Source organism: Macrosteles quadrilineatus, unplaced genomic scaffold, assembly GCF_028750875.1.
Source record: "Macrosteles quadrilineatus isolate MER2022 unplaced genomic scaffold, UCM_ALF_1.0 Scaffold_2__2_contigs__length_208266976, whole genome shotgun sequence".
Lineage (NCBI taxonomy): Eukaryota > Metazoa > Arthropoda > Insecta > Hemiptera > Cicadellidae > Macrosteles > Macrosteles quadrilineatus.
In genome coordinates, this window is record NW_026542595.1 from 74,257,276 (window position 1) to 74,278,853 (window position 21,578).

The 21,578-nt window shown below is 31.3% G+C and overlaps 1 protein-coding gene across 5 annotated transcripts in view; it reads right to left on the bottom strand.

The window, feature by feature from the left end:
- Window positions 1-21,578, bottom strand: part of LOC128985833 (prothoracicostatic peptides-like) — a 301,184-nt gene that overhangs the window by 175,416 nt on the left and 104,190 nt on the right. The window contains exon 1 of one of the 5 annotated variants that reach the window (XM_054405758.1): window positions 12,052-12,073. The exons of the other annotated variants lie outside the window; for them this stretch is intronic. The gene's annotated coding sequence lies outside the window, so the exon portion shown is untranslated. Of the gene's footprint in view, window positions 1-12,051; window positions 12,074-21,578 lie in introns of those variants that run through there. 5 annotated transcript variants of the gene reach the window in all.

Genomic DNA, 21,578 nt, shown 5'->3' on the forward strand with positions numbered 1-21,578 from the left:
ATTTGCTCACAGAGTTTAGTTAGTTTGTTTTGTAATAATAATTTAGATGGTTAAAATATTGCACAACATTTACGATATCACAGTTTCTAGAAAAACATAAATGGTAATTGATTATTTTGCAGATGATTTTTTAACATTGTAAAACATGTTATGCTAATTTAAATATGAAATTTTAATACAAAATAGTGTTTTTGATTTTAGATACACACTACTACATTAATATTGTTGAATTTTGTTCACAATAGGGAAAGTTAGTTGTTAGTAACAAAAATGTAGAAGGATTCCTCAACATAAAAGATAGAACGATGGCTGTGAGCTGAACGTCCGACTCAGCACTCAACACGTTGATCCTATTTGCTGATAACTGTCGGTCTCAATCACCATCAGAATCTCGGTTCTGGTTTGATTGAAGTGGTTTATTGTTCCTTCAAATATTTCTCCTGCTATGTCTACTACTAGTGTGCTTGATTGAAGTCAAACTTGATTATTTCGCAACTAAATACTACTAACATGTTCCAGATTCATTTGAGAAAGCTCTAAGTAATTAGTGAAAAAACAAGAAAAACTTTGACCAATTCAAGGAGTTTACACGAAGCATAATGGAACAAATTTCTTAACCTGAATCCAATGAACGTTTGATATAATTAGTTTAGTTTAACCGTACTTTTAATGGGACAGCAGCTGAGCGGACAGCGAAAAACAAATCAATATGAACTCAATTAACTTTCAGTTTATAGCCTTTACTTTTTATCAGTACCCTCATATTCCGTGTTCATCATTGTGTAATGTACTTTGGATAACAAACAGGTGATAGCTAATAATCAGAATATCAAATTCGTCAAACGCTTTCTAGGATACCCTCTAATGTTCCTAGTATTTATGTAAGTACTTATGTAGTTCTTATTCGAGACTAGTACAAAGTCATCTAAAGTGGTCTGTTAAAATTATTTGTTGAATAATGAAGACGGCCCAATTATTAACTCGGAATTACTTAAAATAATTACATCAAGAACAATACTGTAATATATCAAAATTTCAAAAGATTATTTTTTCATATATTTCTCCAATATCCTTTGCATCATCTGTTTTAAATTTACTTTAAATTAATTATTGTAAATATTTACTTTTTGTACCAGTTTGAACACAGCCTGAAGATGGAAACATAGTTTCCGAAAGCGCTTGTGATTAAAACAATTTATTATATATTGGCCTTTTTGAACTTTTAAAATTAGTTATACATTTCATCATGCTTCTATTATGTTTTATACTTGTCTGCTAAATTATTTTGAAGTTGACCTTTATCCGTTCCAATTAAGATTTTACCAACTCATTACAGATTGATAAACTTAACTAAAAATCAATAAACGCGATTCAGCTTACAAAAATATAAAACGAGCATTCATGAAAGGTTCTGATAAACAGATGTCGGATTATTAACAAGTTGCTTGTGTTTGCCAGCAGTTGAAACTCGCGACGTTTGACACAGGGTAATCTCATACGCAAAGGCTTTAGAACAAAAGCGCCTTCCCTTTCATCCAAACGCGTAAACAAGTTAATTCGTTGAGGAACATTTCGTACTCTCTGTAAAACGAAACCTTCATTGCTTCAAACATACAACATTGTTTCAATATCAAATGAAACTATAGAATACTTTCATGATTAAAATTACAACACGTTATTTTTGGTATTTATACCAATCAATTGGGATTTTTTAAATGTATCACCAAGTCATAACTTCACTTAGGAACTTAAACTATTATGTAGAACTAACAATTAATGGTTCAGCCAAAAATTCTGTTTATGTGCGATAAACTTACAAATTAACAATTTCACTACTGTGCAGATTATAACACAAGAATGTCCGAGATGGAATCAAGGCTAATGTTTAAAGACATCGTCTAATGCATGATAATATCAATATGGTACATCAACCATCAACCATCAACCATGTTCAGCGATGTTGATTCATCGTCCAATTTAATTATATGTACAGGTTATGAACAATTAAAATGTAAAGGTAATAAGGTAACAAATTCGTTTTTATGACCATCGTTCATTATTCCCTAATTATTTCCCTAACTTGAAAAAATGAAATCCAAACAGAATAGTTTTTTGCCTATCAAATTATTCGTATTCCTAACGCTATAAAGGATCAACATAGACTTCACATTCATCTTTAAGCTGTTTACAATAAAAAAAAAATCCCCGGAAAAAATTAAATCTCATACACTTTGATCTGTAAAAATCTCTGAAAGTAGTTTGTTTGGTGAAACCGACCATTAAATGAGGAAATTATTAGAATGTTAAGCGTGAAAGTCCTTCTTAACCAATCGAGCTGCTTGACACTTTTGTGTTAAGAATTTACAGTGTAACCCTTTAATTCTTCTAGTAAAACAATTGATACTAAAGTAAATTAGCAGTACTAAGATGGGTAGGAGACTGGTGATAAACGGATTATTTTAAATTCCTATTAAACCAACATAGTTTCTTCGTTTTTTATTTTGAATGAAGCGTTTTGTCCTCAATGTGTGAAGGTATTGTCAGTTGTCTGTTGACATTCATATCAAGGGTTTTTCGTTTAACTTTTATTTTCAAATTTTCAAGCCAGTGAGGCAAGATGTCTAATGGAGCAAGTAAGTTTATCATGCCAAAATATGATCCTAATTTGGTGATAAAAAACAGAGGCATACTTATTGTTAAGACTGATTATTTTGATTGTTAAGAAAATATACCCCTTGTTTTGTACAGTCTAAAGTGAACAACATTATTGTATAACATAGAACCAAGAACATTAGCTTAAGATCGAGACAGGATCGATGTGAAATTTTGGAATCCTTCATTTTTTTAAGTAGCAACCTTTGCGGTTGTTGAGGGGTGCTGTTTGGATTTCAACAAACAAAAAAATAATTAATCTATGTGATTTGTATAGGTTTGCCATATTCTAAAAGTCGGAATTTTTTTGAAAATTTTCTATTAATTTCATTGGAATATGTTGATATAATTTCAATATTATTTGTATTCTGATCTGGAGTTGTTCGCTAAGTAGACTCTAAAACTATTATGTTAGTAGTAAGGCAGTTTATAATAATTTGGCGTAATAATTATCACAAATGGTTTATTCAAGCCCTGAAACAACTCGGCTGGGGTCTTACTGTGACGTCACAATGCCTGTAATGCCAGTGATTACCAGACAACAACTAACGTCACCTCGTGAATACCTCTTTCCTGCTCCTTTGTTTATTCTTAAATTACATTGTTCTAAATTGTAGCGTGATTAACCATTGTTGGATATTATTTTTAATAAAATCCCTTTGTTATCTGAAAATTCAATAGTAAAAAGGGTTTTTGTTAATTAAAATTATTTAATGAAATTTCAATTATTCTGTGTAATTTCAAAAATGCTGGAGAGTGGAAATGACTTGAAAACATTCACAACAGTGTAGTTGATAAATCCTTCCAAGTCTCTTAATACGAGATTGATAACCTTGACAAGCAAAACAGACTTGAGTTTTTAAATTCCAAACATCTTTCGCACTCCGTCTCATTTAGCCGAAATCAATAGTCAAATCATTAAGTCAAATTTACACTGAAATATGCTTAATATATTTAACTAGTAACCATACAAATTTTGATGTACTTCAAGATACCGTTATGTCTATAGATACAAAGAGGGATCTACAAATCTTCGAGATGTTTTTATATTAGCACTGTGGGATGTAAAAATGTTCACTCAACCCGTCTCATACCCGTCAAAATTTCCTAATTGGTAATTCCTAATATATGGCTTAATACTCCACTTTAATTGGATTTAGTTCAAGTCAATATATAGTTTCTGAATGGACAGTAAAGCGATCCAATTAAGTTCTATTTAAAAGGGAGTACTTCAAAGTAAGCCCAAGAAATCTATTAAAGCCGAACGAACAAAACGATTCTCGATGATTTCAACAAACACTTGGCTGCTAAATGATAAAATATTTCTCAAAGTCTTAAATTGTTTTGTTCGAAATGAATTTGTATACCTACAAAACCATAACTAATGCTTGGGTAATGTAAAAGTTCCTTTTCTCAATATTATCAAACATTTAAAAATCATAAATTTGTATACGTTAACCGATAAACTGCAAAAATGAAATGTTTACTTCGTTGAATGTAGGAGAGTGACTAAAGATGCAAAACCTTGTGTCAGTCCAAAGCCTCCGTGTTTGTAGGCGTCATATTTATAACAATTGTGTGAAGGTTCATGCACCGCGTAAACTCGTCATATTTCTTTACAGAAACCTTCATACAAAGATTAGTAATGTAAAGATGCTTCTTTGCCTTTTTCACTTTTAACCTTTTAATGTCGCATTTTACTAAGACGTAATTTTAAATCATCTTTCCTGAAGATTAAGCGTACGTGTGTCAAATTGTTTTAGGACTGATTTTCATCTCTGAGTGTTTTAAGATCTCTAATCTAGAAATTCCGGTACAAATCAATAGTGTTAATCGATTTTGCTTAACAGGTTTTGGAATTTATATGACGTTGCATATAAAATAATTGTAAGTGTACGCTTTAGCATTACAACAATCTTAAAACAGGAAAGATTGGCTTGAAATATTGTATGTGTCAACATTGAAAGGGTTTCTGTAGTCCTAGTAGAAAACGCGAAGATTGAAAATCAATAAACGCGATTCAGCTTACACAAATATAAAACGAGCATTCATGAAAAGTTCTGATAAACAGATGTCGGATTATTAACAACCTGCTTGTGTTTGCCAGCAGTTCAAACTTGCGACGTTTGACACAGGGTAATCTCATACGCAAAGGCTTTAGAACAAAAGCTCCTTCCCTTTCATCCAAACGTGTAAACAAGGTAATTCGTTGAGGAACATTTCGTACTCTCTGTAAAACGAAACCTTCATTGCTTCAAACATACAACAGTTTGGTTTTACTTATTTAAAAGTCTCAATATCAAATGAAACTATAGAATACTTCCATGATTAAAATTACAGCATGTTATTGTTGGTATTTATATCAATCAATTGGGATTTTTAAATGGGGTACCTAGACATTAATAGGAACTTAAAATTATCATGTAGAACCTTTGACTATTAATAAAACAACGTAGAACTAACAAAGCAATATAGTGGTCCAGCCAAAAATTCTATTCATGCGCTATAAACTTACAAAATAACAATTTTACTATTGTGCAGATATTAACACAAGAATGAAACAGAATAGATCTTTTCCTATCAAATTATTCGTATTCCTAACGCTATACAGGATCAACATAGACTTCACATTCATCTTTAAGCAGTTTACAATAGAAAAAAAAACCCGGAAAAAAATTAAATCTCTTACACTTTGTACTGTAAAAATCTCTGAAAGTAGTTTGTTTGGTGAAACTGTCCATTCAATGAGGAAATTATTAGAATGCTAAGCGTGAAAGTCCTACATAACCAATCGAGCTGCTTGACGCTTTTGTGTTAAGAATTTACGAACAGTGTAACCCTTTAATTCTTCTAGTAAAACAATTGATACTAAAGTAAATTTGCAGAACTAAGATGGGTAGGAGACTGGTGATAAACGGATAATTTTAAATTCCCATTAAACCAACATAGTTTCTTCGTTTTAATTTTGAATAAGTCGTTTTGTCCTCAATGTGTGAAGGTATTGTAAGTTGTCTATTGACATTCATACTAAGGGTTTTGTTTTAACTTTTATTTTCCAATTTTCAAGCCAGTGAGGCAAGTCGTCTAATGCAGCTTGTAAGTTTGATCATACCAAAATATGATCTTATTTTGATTATAAAAAGCAGATGCATACTTATTGTTGAGACTGTAATACCCCTTGTTTTGTACGGTCTAAAGTGAACAACATTATTGTATAACATAGGACCAAGAACACTGCCTTTGTGTACTCTTGTTTTAATTTGTTTTACACTTTCTAAAGAGATTAGCTTAAGATGGAGAAAAGATCGATGTGAAATAGTGGAATCCTTTTTTTTTAAGTAGCAATGTTTGTGGTTGTTGAGGAGCACTGTTTGGATTTCATTAATATATGTGATTTATATAGGTCTGCCATATTCTTAAAGTCGGCGTTTTTGAACATTTTCTATTAATTTCAGTGGAATATGTTGATATATTGTTGTATGTTTCAATATTATTTGTATTCTGATCTGGAGTTGTCCGCTAAGCAGAGTCTAAGACTATTATGTTAGTAGTAAGGCAGTTCATAATTTGGCCTAAATAATTATCACAAATGGTTTATTCAAGCCCTGAAACAACTCGGCTGGGGTCTTACTGTGACGTCACAATGCCTGTAATGCCAGTGATTACCAGACAACAGGTAACGTCACCTCCTGAATACCTCTTTCCTGCTCCTTTGTTTATTCTTAAATTACCTTGTCCTAAATTGTAGCGTGATTAACCATTGTTGGATATTATTATTTTTAATAAAAGACCATTGTTATCTGGAAATTCAATAGTAAAATTTGTTTTTGTTAATTCAAATTATTTAATGAAATTTCAATTATTCTGTGAAAATTTAAAAATGCTGGAGAGTGGAAATGACTTGAAAACTTTCATAACAGTGTAGTTGATAAATCTTTCCGAGTCTCTTAACATGAGATTGATATAGTATATTTCAAAACTAGGGCTTAAAGTGACTCTTTTTGACCCACATGATGATAAATTGTGATGATAAAATTTTTTTTTCTCCTTAAAGACTAAAAATGCTACTTTAGACCCGCAACGCCGGCATTAAAAACTTCTGTTTTTGCTGCAGTATTACGAAAAAGCAATTTTTGCTGACTAACAAAGTAATTGTTTGATCTCTAAACAAAATCACTTATTATATTATCTTTAAAATCAATCTGACTGAGAATCAACCATGTCAAGCATAACAGACTTGATTTTTAAATTTCAAAAAAATGTTCACGCTCCGTCTAAATGTACACTGAAATCTGCTTAATACATTCAACTAGTAACAAAAAAAAAACTTCATTTTGTGCTTCTAGATACCGTTATGTCTATTGATACAAAGAGGGATCTACAAATCTCCGAGATGTGTTTATATTTTATTTCCTACAATAAAAGTATTCCTTCCGTCCTTCGTAGTTTCTTAAATTCTTCTGTCAATGTACTTAGGTTCTTCAACACCAGCCGTCTCTATCGCCGCAGTATGGGGACGTTATTATTATTTAAAAGTAAAAAAAATAAGATATAGTTTTCATAAATAAATTTATTAATTGACTTTTCATTTGTCTCAATTGTTTCACTAGGGGGATAAATGGGTGATAATGGTTGTAAATTCTTAACACAAAAGTTGTCAAGTAGCTCAATTTGGTTTTGTAGCTCTTTCACTCTTAGCATTCCCATAATTTCCTGATTAAACTGATTTAAGAGAATTTTACAGAATCAAGGTTGAAGAGATTTATTTTTTTTTCTGTTCATTTGTTTTTTGGTTAATTTTTTTACATAGTGAGCTGAAATGCACCGCTTTCAGAGATTGTACATAATCAAAGTTTAAAATATTTATTTTTTTCTGGGGATTTGTTTTATATTGTAAACTGCTTAAAGGTAAATGTGAAGTATATGTTGATCCATTACAGCGTTAGGAAAATATACAATTTGACAGGTTTATTTTTACTGTTTAAGTAGGAAATATTGACCATGGCGGTCATGCAAAAGAATTTATTCCAGTTCCTTAAACTCAAAAAAGTATTTAGGTTTTTAGGGACTAAATATTATTGTTGTTCCACCCTTATCCTTATTGTCTAAATAAAACCATCATATATTTTCTTATCCATAATGGTAGATAAATCACACTCAAAGTTAATATTAAGTATGTTTCTCATTTTTCATAAGTGAAATTACCTTCAATTTATGAGTTTAGACATTCTTAAAAAATAAACAAGCTACATTTTTGCGTCAGATTAGTGTAGATTGAATAATAAAACAGATTTTTCAATATAACATTTGAAGTTTACATACTAGAATTCAATTTTCTTTTACGATTTTGGATTAGATGTGTTTTGCTCTAATTTCTGAGAATTTGGAGTAAAGGGCAACGTTATAATCATTGACACGGTTTGTATGATAATTAATCACAATAAATGATAATTTATGTGATAATACTATTGTTTGTACTTCAATTTACTCACGATAAAATAGGAATAACATTTCACATAAAAACTGCGGTGACTTTCTGCTGAGAAAGATAAATGGTGTTCTAAATGAGTTAATTAATTTCATATTAATTCCACATTTCGCTTTCATTGTTGAACGATGTCCTAAAAATGCAATTACAACCTATTCATGCTTAAACACCAGAAGGAAGTATAATTGATTTAACATATTCTATTGTTTGATCAAGACCTTTTAGTAAGATATTTCACACTGTTTTTTTTTTTTTTTAAACGTGATAATATTTTATACACACGTGGTAATATTTTTGACATAGTAAGTCTAAGTATAGTTAAGTATTAGGTTGATAAAATAGTTGTTTTATAGGCTGTAATGAAAAAAAAAATCAAGTAAAATTATATCCAATTGCTACAATTATTTTTTTTTACTTTTTAAACGTGACATTTAAGCATTTTTTATCCACCTTCACCTAGTTATATTCAAACTGTCAAATAAATTTGATTAAATTTAGGAATTAATTCATCAAACGTTTACTTTTAAAATAAATAAAAAATATATCATGTATTACTTTTAGATTTTTATTGATGAAAAATACTTTTTAACTGAACTGAATGATTAATCAACATGATTGCTAGTGATGCTGATGACCGTATTAATATGATCATGCATTAGATTGTGTCTTGAGACATTTGCCTTGGTATTTAAGATACAAATAGTATTTCGTCTTAGGACAATGAATTTTAAGCTGAAAGAGATTAACATTTAACCTTTTAACGTATATTTTACAGCTCTTACAGTCATAAAAAACCATGACTTAATCTGATTGCTAGTAACACATTCACCTTACCATGTACTTAAGTATTTTTAGACGTTTCCTTGGATTTGTTTCGAATAACCAACAATAGATGAAACTAAAGATCTTGCTTTTATACTTACCCGAGTACAGAGTTGCGGAATATGTATCAGTGGCATTTGTTATACTTATCAAGATTTCATTTTGGGGCGACAGACGGTGTTTTAGTTGAGTAAACAGATCGGAAGTGCGGATTTCCCACAATCAGTCACCATTGTGAGATTTTCCAGATATATTCAGATTCCTATCTCTGGAAAGGAGGGATTTGATATGCATCTTACAAACTCTGGAAGTTTGCTTTTTGCTGTGTATATTTTTTTAACTTAAATTGAACTTGGTTTTTAAAAACTATCTGTACTTTTAATTGTTTCAATTGTCAGCAATAGAATCATTCAATTTTTAAACACGTGTTCAAGGCACTTGCATATATCTCTGACATACTCACAATAATCGGTCAATAATTTATTTATAAATGTCACATTTCATTTTTTCTAAGTTCAATTTTTGTTTTGTGTAATCCTATAAAACACCAGCTATACTGACACATAATTAGTTAACATTGGTTTTTAGCTGTTAACTATTATCCTTTACACTTTTGTAAGCCTTTAAAACAATTACTATGTGTTTTTCCTTGTAAATATTTGTAAATTTACATTTTTCTATATTAGTTTTCCTATACACCCATAATTGTTATACAGATCGATTTTGGTCAATAATTTATTTATAAACGCCTTAACATGTTCTTATCGTGTCTAATCGTAAAAAAGACAGGTATATTATCTCTCACTGTGAAGTAATTTTTCCCTACATCCATTATTTTTTTGTTTCCTTTTAGTACCTTAAGTCATTTTAATGGCTTAGTGTTTTGCTTACTCACCCATATTATAACAAAAGTACTTGGAACGTACTTTAGTTTTCGCCGTAAATTTTGTGGCAATGGTTGCACACAAAATTGTGGTGTAGGGAAAGCCTTCTATAGAGCCTCTATAGACGATATCTGAGTCAAAATATAACCCATTGCATGAACGAAAACCATCCTGGTGGTGAAAACTATTGGACTTAAATTAGAACAGGTTACTTTGCCTTAAACATCATGTAGGGAAATAAAATATATTTACAAAGTAACATCATGAAAATTACAAACATAAATTATTTGAATCATATTTAGTTATGTAATAGTTAACTTTATCATAAAACACTACCATTGCAGAAATGTGTATCGTTACATTATGACAGTAAATAAAACTTTCAGTAATTATTTTTTTATCGAGGAAAACCTTTTTTTGTAATCTACCTTTTATTAATTTATTAAATACTCGTCATAACAAAAAAATTCACTCTAGACAAAAAGTAGACAATAGTTTTGCAATACCATTAACTAATTTATATCCGATGAATAAATTGCATTCGATAGACAAAAGCTAGTTCTGAGAATGACAGCGGATCCCGTAAAATAAATCAGATAAAAATATAGCGTCATGCATATTTCATAGGAATATCTCGTTGAATAGATCAACACAATTATGTAAATTAACTCCATCTTTTCAAATTTTGCTCAACCTTGGCAGAATCTATGTTCGTGTTCCAAGAAGTGTTAAGATATTATTAGTGATTAATGTATTTAACATCAACATATCAAGTTTATATACTGCCTTAAATTTAATTCGAAACTTAATTCCTCTTTTATACACTTAATGCCATTACAATATAGTTTGTTACTTGGGGTGAGACATTTGACTTTTGAAACAGATTAAGGATCGTAATAAAATCAGTTCTCGGTAGGCTCAGCGTTGAATGTCGACTCAGCGTGCTGATCCCGTCAACTGATAACCGCCTGTCTAGATCAGCAACTGATCCATTCTGTCGAATTCGACTTCAGTCCTTATTGTACTCTGTTCAATAGACGCGAACCAATAGTTTATTTATATTCAGCGCATTGTTGGGTTAAATTGAATAAGAATACAACACTTAACTTTTATTCTGCCGAGAATCGTGTTTAACTTATGTTATCAAATAAGATCGTGGTTTAAACTTATTTCCATTTGAAAGTTAACAGAAAGTTCTGTGGATTAAATTAAAGCATATAGCAATATTTACAAAATGTATTACAACAAAATTTACGACCTGGCGAGGAAACTTTTTTAAAGTACATACAAGTGAATTCCCAACATCAAAACTTGTAGATGAAGATGGACTTGTCTGTAACTTAAAAAAATCGTTATTCGTCTTGACTTGATGACATTTCATAAATACCTAAAGAACAGTTGCTTTGTCTGTTTCATTTTTGATGTTTTAAACGGCTCCTTTTGAAAATCTAATGTTCACAATTTGAATTTTGAAGCTTTGGGATATTGCAAGTAGGAATTGTAAAAAACTTGTATGAAAAGTGCTGTATAAAATAATAAAATACCTAAATGAAATCCCTTTGTGCAATCTATAAGTGTTCAATTAAAAAAATAAGTTATATGTAAACAGCTTTATTTTAAGATGCCCCCAGAACTGAATTATATCTCTTAATTACTTTTTCAAACTTGAAGTAATAACGTATACAATTTTTAAATAATAATCTGTCAAAATATCAACGCCTGAAATTATTGTTCATTGAATGCAGAGGACTAAGCGCGTGGATCTCAACAAAACGTGTAAAACGAGATAATGGATGGAGACACGTTATCTAATTACCATAATGATGTGATCAGTTTGTAATTGGTTATTAATTACGTTGTATAAGGTGTTATGTTACGACTGCTGATGTTTATCTGTCCTTTTTTTGTATTTTTTAGATTGAAATTTACTTTTTACATTAAACAACCATTTAAAAAAAATAGCAGTCTATTTCACCTTGAGGTTTGAAAATAATAAAAACATATGAATAGGTAGACTTAGGTTTTGTAAGAATAACTGCACTATTTAAGTTGAAGATTTTGATTTTTTATTCATGAGTACACTATGTTATCACCACCTTCATAAACATATTTAGTTACCCAAGTATTTTATTTGTTTGGTGAATACGAAAACCAACGTTATTGTATGCAATTGTTTAACATTATTTCTTAAACAGATATACTTACTAATAGATTTCTGGTAATTGGCAACAATTAGTGTACCTGTAACAAATGCAAGCTATTAATAAAAAAAAAAATAAATAAACTATAATCTAATAAAATAAATAATATCCATATACTACTAGATATTTGCATACATCCTAAATACATATATATAGAAAATCAACTGAAATATATGAACGAAAATTACCTTAATAACATTAAATTTTAAGTTCTATTTAACCTGAGGTACTGGCAAATCTTTGTTTAATATTCCGCGACTCAACATGAGTTACTGAGACATGTCAAAGCAATTTCTATGTTAACCACTTCAAAAAATATATTACTACGTATAATGAAAGTAGTGTTTATTCTATGATTATACAATATTTCAGAGGGGAGGTTTTAAATTTTCTAGGGTAGTGAAATGCCGCATTAAATTAATTTACTTCTTTAAAAAACCTAAAAAAAACAAGTAAATAGACAAATGCTTGCTTTCATTGCTTTATACTTTACTAATAATAGGTTAAATACCTTATTTACGTCTTCAATCCCAGTCGTCCTTTTTTATGACCATAGTTTTGGGGCCAACAGCCTCATTGTCAAATCTTCTGTCTTGTTAAATTCTTACCTTCTTCTAAATTAAAATGCAGATTCCTCCAACTAAAACTTATCTTCTTCAATCATCTTCTTTGATGTTTGAGTCCCACTCTCGGGATCTGAAAACCTCCGCAATCTTCTACGGGGCAAAGAATAATAAATCTTTTCCCAAAATATATCAACACTTTTCACCCTTCTGACGGGTTCATTGTTTGAAGGGCACCAGTCCCAACTTCCGAATATTAATTCGTTTATATGTGTTAGTTCCAGGAGTTTGAACCTTCATTGTTCTTCTTCTCTCTCGCGTCCTTGCAGGGGGGTGGTGGCACCTTCCTCGGGCTTCGTAGCCGAGGTGCTCGTACTCTCGCCTTCTCTTGGTGATCTTTGTATCGATGTCTCTGGAGAAATCGCTGTCCGTTCAAAGTCTACTCCATGGGTTGGGTCGTAGGTAGCTGACTGCTTGACTGCAGTTCTGGTTCGCTGATTACCTCAAAACTCTCTGTAGATGTAACGCTGACCCAATCTCGTAGCCTCCCAGTCGACATCGACAGGGTAGGTGACGCCGGCATCTGCTCCATGCTGACCTCTTCTTCCGTCATCCCAGCCATCTCCAGTAAGTTCAGTTTTGTCTTTGAACCCTCTTCTTCATTCTGGGTATCCTTATCACTTCCCTCTGTCACGGGTGCAGCTGTGATAGCGGGAGAATGGTCGTCCAGGGCACAATCGTCCCATTCGCATTGGCTACAGGTGTCCACAGGTAGAATCCCCATCGGGAAAGGTGGTGCGATGCGTTCCAACTCCCACGCTAAAGTCTCAAAGTCCCAATCGACCTCCTTTGGGAACAAATCTTCTTCCATGGGTTCGTCCCCAGATGGCTGAAGCTCGCAGCTTCCTATTCCTAGTACTCTTTATCAATCCAGGAGGTAAAACATGGATAAATTTATACTTTATTACAAGAATTTGGATTTTGGTTTACTAATTTGTAACGGGTCAAATATGAACGTGGGGTAAAATTTCACGGTCATCCTAAAGAAGTTGATTCTTTTCACGCATAAGCCGCACCGAACGCTCAACGTACTGCCGTCATTTGGAAGGGATGGCCGTAGTCCTCAACCCTTACGCCAGGGGTGGTAGGAGAGGGCCGCTCATAAGCACCCCGGGCGAGCAGTCAGTCGTGCAGAACGACCATTTTAACCCGTCTTGTAATACCAGAATTAATGTATGAGCCAACACCTGAAGTGTTTGTAATTTGGCATGTTTGTGTTTTCACTTGTTGGTTACAGCCCCAACGATATTATTAACGTTGTCTGAGACCAGTAGAATTAATTTGTCATTTATGTGACATTTGTTAAGTATTTGTTTTATGGCCGATGCTAAATATTAGCTGGTGCAGGAAGAACGAAGGTCCAAGTGTTCTAGTAAGACCGATCTTAATTTAATATAATCAGTTATGAAATGTGCAGTCACTGTGTCTGTGGTTACCAAAACCCTCGGTACTGCCAACACCTATTGCCGCACAGCAGTTAAACCTGTTTCTTACTCAACAGGTATTAGACTGCTTGATATAGTTTTTCTATAAGGCAGTTCATAAGCAGGATTTAGGGCAATCACTAAATTTCAAAGCCTCGGCCCTAAACTATAGGAAATGGCTGGTTATCATTGTCAGATTGCTGATATAGTTTATTTTGGGTAGGAATGGTCACAAACAAATATAAATTCTCAACAAAACTGTGATTTGTCATATATTTATAATTCTTTTGTTTTATTGTATAATCAGCACGAAAATCGTAGCAAGGTTTTGAAGCAGCACAATCCTGAGGCTCAAGCTGGGCTGAAGTATTCACTACCAAGTACCTTAGCATTTCAATGGCCTCTTCATCAACATTATACACATCTCCATTTAGGTAAAATTCCCAAGAAAGACTTTCATTGTGTAATACTATCTTCAAGGTATTTATAAAGAAAAAAATTAATGTTTAAAATTAATAAGAAAATGTAACCAGGCTATACACAGTCATCTAGCCCAATCAGCGCTAAGTTGTGCTTTTATAGTAGTTCACAATTTAACTTTGTGAACATTGTAAATGAATTGTAAATAAAACAAACGGGTGATTGAATTAAACAATGAAATCTTTTTCAAAGCTATTTCTTTGAAATGAAAAGTAAACACAGACAATATAGTTAATTTCATTACAAGAAATTGAAGATACTATTTTAGACACAAAGTCAAGTTTTACGATTGAAGCGCAATCAAGGTCAAGTACAGTTAAAAAGACGTTTCAACCGTGTTATGAATCAAGACAGAGAATCTAACTGATGTCTTTATTTCCAGCTGATTATTGTTCACCGTGTGGATAAAAGAAATATTTTAGCCTAGCTCATTGAAAAATTGTAGAACTGTGACGTTAGGAAAGTTATTAACATTGAATTGTCAGCCCCGTGAAAGAATCCCTAATGTTCATGCGTTGCACAATTTAATCGAAATAACGGGTCATACGTTGGATATCAGATTTTGTTCACCCCAAATTTGTGTTCCGTCGAAAATCATTTTGAAAAAGATATTTGTCAGTTTTGGTTTTAAAATTTTATTTTAATAGAAACACAGGCAACTACTTGCTTGTGATTGATGTTGTGATGCATGTCTTCCATTCATCAAGGTATTAGAATTGTAAACAAAGTATGTTAATGTGATGCAATACATGTAGCTGGTCCTTTACATTCCGCGTGGTTCTCAACAGATGTGACTTGAGTAATTAAAACTAGGAAAGTTTCTCGTGTAAAGATCTTTCCCAACTTTCCTTATAACCTGAGAAATCCTTGCTCTTTACTCTTTCAACAGTTTCACTACTTAAAAATTCTAAACATAGTTTCATATTTAAGTTTTTTTCTTTATATTACGGTTAGTGAAAAATGTATTCTAAATGTTGATGGTGGTATTACTCGAGATATAAATTTGTCACGCACTTTTAATCTATATATTTTCTCCTATCAGAGCTTCTGACATAAATCTGTATGCTTAGAATTCAGGCTGTATTAAAGAAAGTTATAACAAACTTAATTGACGTTCCTCGTATATTGTATTTAAATAGAAGATACTGTTTTAATAATTGACGTTGGGGAAATATAATGTAAAAACTCCACTATGACTGTACTAAAAGCATTTAAAAGTACTTAGCAATATTTGTGATTTGCTTCAAGTGGAAGTAGAGATAAAGAGCAACTAGTTGAGAATACGAAGGAGTCTCTAATGGCAGTTGTATTGTTGTTGACAATTGATGGTTTAATCTAGACAAGGCGATTACTTCGCTATGTCTTTAAAGTACATTTAATCTTAATTTATACCAAATACACCACATATTCCGGAATCTTTACTTCAGTAAGCATTGATTAACTATTAATATAAAACGGACGGTTGAACACAAAACACTAAATTAATGGGTGTTCTGATACAAAGGTCACAATCGGAGTACAAAACACAATTATTCAGAGATTATTAATACTAGATTAATACTAGATTATTATTAATAGATTATTATAATATTGTTTTAAAGTATTTTATCAAAGGGTATAATTAATTTGACTACTTTAAAATTAGGAAATTAACCAATACTTTTTGAGAAATTCAACTTTTTATTCAAATAAGATCAAAATTATATACTTACATTAAAACCAACTATCACGCTCTCGTTTTCATAAATAAATGTGATTAAAAAAGTCTCTTTTTCTGGATGAACAAATAATCTCGAGACAAAATATGCTCTCAAAGGAACGCAACTGAGTTAAAACACATTTATAAGAAAAATTAATGAAATCCATTTAACATCTTTTAATCTTATTTAATCAGTAAATTGCTATGTTTTTTTTTAATTAAATACTATTCTTACTTAAGCCTACATGTTAAATTGCCCGGGTTCACCGTTTTATAATATTTATTTCAGTTAATTGACTATTTAAATAATATTATTGTTTGTAATATCAAGGATATTTGTTTTACCTTGCAAAATTATTGTACACTTGGGATTTTAAATTGACCGATATGAAATGATTGTGAATCCCGAAATGTTTTGAGTTGCCAGTGATTAGTTGGATAAATATAGAAAAATCAGTTTAACAGCATTTACAAACAAACTGTTACATTTTCCAATAAAGTGTTCGATTCATTAACTAATTAGTGTCGCTTCCCTCAGTTTTAATTTTATAACTTAATTATTGAAATGCGTTGTTGCTTGTATTTGAAAAGGTTAATAAATTACCTAAATCGAATGTTTTTAATCAAATTTTAAAACGGTGCTTCTGGTGAAATATTGTGTCCTATTTTCTCCATAGTCAAATTTGATAATATATTTTATTAAGAAAATAAATACATGTATGTGTAGTCCAGGTCGTAGTTACCACTTCACTTAAAAAAAATATGACACGGTTTTTTTTTAATTTCTTTTAAAGATATTTTCTGTTTTTGACCCTGCAATTGCTTGTTGACCTAGGCCTCTGCCCTGTGCGTAGAACGTATGAAATAAGCACGGAGTAAGGCGGCACAGAAAAAGGACGTACGGAGTTGAAGAATATATTAGTTTCAGCCCGGAACATAAACGGGAGATATCGGTGCTTAAGATATGTAGTCTGATCTGTTGCGCAACTGTATACACGGGGGTAGCAAATGAAAAAATCGGCATGTTGGGTATGTCGTTTGAAAAAAAACAACTTTAAACCAATGATTTTGCCAACAAAAATATGAATTGTTTAGTTTGTAACTACACGTAAAAAATAATTAAATAGTTTTGTAATATAATTAACAAAATATTGCTAAATGAAACATATAATTAAGTATTATAATTGCATTATAGTAGATTTCTTACGTCAGGCAAATGTTGCAGAAGATACTCTTATAAAAAAAGATGACAATGAATAGTTTGCTATTAAATAAATATATGGATCAATACTCCACTTTAATTGGATTGGATTGGATTTGGTGCTCTAATGACACTTGTATTGTTGTAGACAATTGATGGTTTCATTTAAACACGTTTGTTGCTTAATGAATGTTTATAGCGTTCTTTAAACGTCTGGTGTTGTTAGTTAACTGTTGATAGAGAAATAGTAGTTAGTAAAACTACAATTATTTTGATCTTCGACGTTTAGCAAGTGGGTGGAAATTGGAAAATTATAGTGTTCTTTATTCTGAGCAGTATGGTAGTGCTATTAAATTGCGTAACCGAATGTAGAAAAAAAACTGATAACTCTGTTCTTTGTCATCCGATTTTAACCAACAAGGTCTTATTTGATTTGGATTTAAATTTTCTATCTTTTAGATCTTAAAAACAGTTTTCTTTTTATTTACAATTGTCATGAAATTTGGCATTAAATATTTTAAACGGCTTGAGTTATTGGAACGAAATTTTTTTAACTCTTTTTACCTTCCTAACTACACATTTATACCAATTTTGAAATTTCAATCTTGAAAAATGCCTAAGATAATTCTTATAAATCACAAACAGAATATAGGCATTTTAGACCTATACTTATATGGCATTTTATGTTCGTCTTAGCCCAATTTGGAAACACTCTGTATATGGAAAACTTGCCGATTTTATTCTACTCTAATAGGGTGAATAGTTTAATGAACCTCAGATAATTTAATGGTTCTCTTACCATGTGTTACTTGATGTAGATTTAACAGTTACTATAAGCTGTCTTTAAGGTGACAATATTAAATAATTGTAGTTAAAGAATACACAAACAGAACGGTTCATCAGCTCCTCTTTCCTTACTCAGTTGAACTAGGCTATACAGGGCAATTGATATAAGTGTGCCAGCCGTTTTATTCGAAAACCATAAGAGATATCAAAAAAAGTTAGATGGTAAGTGCCTTGGATTTTTTATTAACAAAATTATAGTCAAGTCCAACAAATTATTTTAGCCGCCATTTTTTCAATATGGCTGCCAACTTTGATTTTTCTTATAGAACACCCTGTATTTTATTATGTATTCTGGTAGAAAATGTAATTTTAAGACTATTTTATTCTTAAAATTTTTTTCATAAACCTAACCGTTTCAAAGATAATAATGGTTTAAATTGTGAAATTTTTAATGGTTTTCGAATAAAACAGCTGGCATGCTTGCTTAGGCCTTTATCGAAACTCTTTCTCATGCAGAAATTTCAAAACTTTAACCATTATTATCTTTGAAACGGTTAGGTTTATGAAATAAATTACAAGAATAAAATCGTCTTAAAATTACATTTTCTACCAGAATACATAATAAAATACAGGGTGTTTCGTAAGAAAAATCAAAGTTGGCGGCCATATTGGAAAAATAGCGGCTAATATAATTTTTTTGACTTGACTACAATTTTTTAAATAAAAAATTCAAGGCACTTACCGTTTAACTTTTTTTGATATCTCTTATAGTTTTCGAATAAAACGGCTGGCACACTTATATCAATCACCCTGTATGTTATCATTGCACTAGACTGCACGCTTCTTAGTAATGTATCTATAGTGAAAATACATAGCATAATATCAGTTTGTTCTTTTTGCTACTAAAATCATGAACACAATATTATTTATACTGTGGTTATAGGATATAGGTTAGTTATGACAGTTTCGGGCTGCTATAGTGTTTGGCAATACTCCAAGGATATTCAATTGTCCTGACCAAAGCAACCCTCATAGTGATTTACAGCCATTGAATTTACTATCAGAGTTTAGTTAGTTTGTTTTGTAATAATAATTTAGTATAGTTAAAATATTAAAATATACGAAACTTACGATATTACAGTTGCTAGACAAATATGTTTAGTCACTGATTATTTTGCAATTAATTGTAGACAATGTGATGCTAATTCAAATATAAAATGTGTTCTTAAGCAAAGATGAATACAAAATAATATAATTGATTTTAGATCACACTTATTCATCAATATGGTTGATTTTCTTTACAATTTAGAACGTTAGTTGTTCGTAACAAAAATGTAGAAGGATTCCTCAACACAAAAGATAGAACGACGGCTGTGAGCTGAACGTCCGACTCAGCACTCAACACGTTGATCCTATTTGCTGATAACTGTCGGTCTAAATCACCATCAGAATCTCGGTTCTGGTTTGATTGAAGTGGTTTATTGTTCCTTCAAATATTTCTCCTGTTATGTCTACTACTAGTGTGCTTGATTGAAGTCAAACTTGATTATTTCGAAATTAAATATTACTAACTTGTTACAGATTCATTTGAAAAAGCTCACGAGTAATTTTAAATAGTGCAAAAACAAGAAAGACTTTGGCCAATTCAAGGAGTTTACACGAAGCAAAATGGAACAAAATTCTTAACGTGAATCCAATGAACGTTTGATATAATTAGTTTAGTTTAACCGTACTTTAAATGGGGCAGCAGCTGAGCGGACAGCTAAAAACAAATCAATATGAACTCAATTAACTTTCAGTTTATAGACTTTACTTTTTATCAGTACAGTACCTATAATCCGTGTTCATCATTAATGTGCAATGTACTTTGGATAACAAACAGGTGATCGCTAATATTCAAAATATCAAATTCGTCAAACTCTTTTAAGGATTCCCTCTAATGTTTCTAGTACTTATGTAGTTCTTATTCGAGACTAGTACCAAGTCATCTAAAGTGGTCTGTCGTACCACTTTACATCTTGGTAAACGGACACATAATATTAATTATGGTATCGAAATAAGTCTTGAGGTTTCGGATTAAAGTTCGAATTTGTTTGGACTTTTCGTGCATATTGTTCAAAAACATCAATTAATTCAAATCAATCCTTCTAACAAAGATCAATACAATCTAATATTCTCAATTTCATCCAACGATTCTGTTGATTATTGACCTTTGTTGTAATAAGGAAAATTAGTGGTTTGCAACCAAAAATATACAAAGTTTTCTCGGCACAAGACAGAACTGTGGTTGTGAGCTGAATGTCCGATTCAGCTTTCAACATGTTGATCCTATTTGCTGATAACTGTTGGTCTGGATCACCATCACAATATCTCTTCTAGATTTTATATTAGTATTTTGTTATGCTTTCAAATATTGCTTCTATTATGTCTTATACTTGTCTGCTAAATTATTTTGAAGTTGACCTTGATTTATTCCAATTTAGATTTTAACACTCATTGCAGATTGATAAACTTAACAACTAAAAATCAATAAACGTGCTTTAGCTTACAAACAAATATAAAACGAGCATTCATGAAAAGTTCTGATAAACAGATGTCGGATTATTAACAAGTTGCTTGTGTTTGCCAGCAGTTCAAACTTGCGACGTTTGACACAGGGTAATCTCATACGCAAAGGCTTTAGAACAAAAGCTCCTTCCCTTTAATCCAAACGTGTAAACAAGTTAATTCGTTGAGGAACATTTCGTACTCTCTGTAAAACGAAACCTTCATTGCTTCAAACATACAACAGTTCGGTTTTCCTTATTTAGAAGTCTCAATATCAAACGAAACTATAGGATACTTCCATGATTAAAATTACAACATGTTATCTTTGGTATTGATATCAATCAATTGGGATTTTTTTAATGGGGTACCTAGACATTAATAGGAACTTATACTATTATGTAGAACCTTTGAATATTAATACAACAACGTAGAACTAACTAAACAATATAGTGGTTCAGCTAAAAATTCTATTCATGCGCTATAAACTTAAACAAATTAACAATTTCACTATTGTGCAGATATTAAAACAAGGATGAAACAGAATAGTTTTTTCCTATCAAATTATTTATATTCCTAACGCTATAAAGGATCAACATAGACTTCACATTCATCTTTAAGCAGTTTACAATTGATAATAAATCCCCGGAGAAAAATTAAATCTCTTCATCTTTGATCTGTAAAAACCTCTGAAAGTAGTTTGCTTGGTAAAACTGTCCATTCAATGAGGAAATTATTAGAAAGCTAAGCGTGAAAGTCCTACATAACCAATCG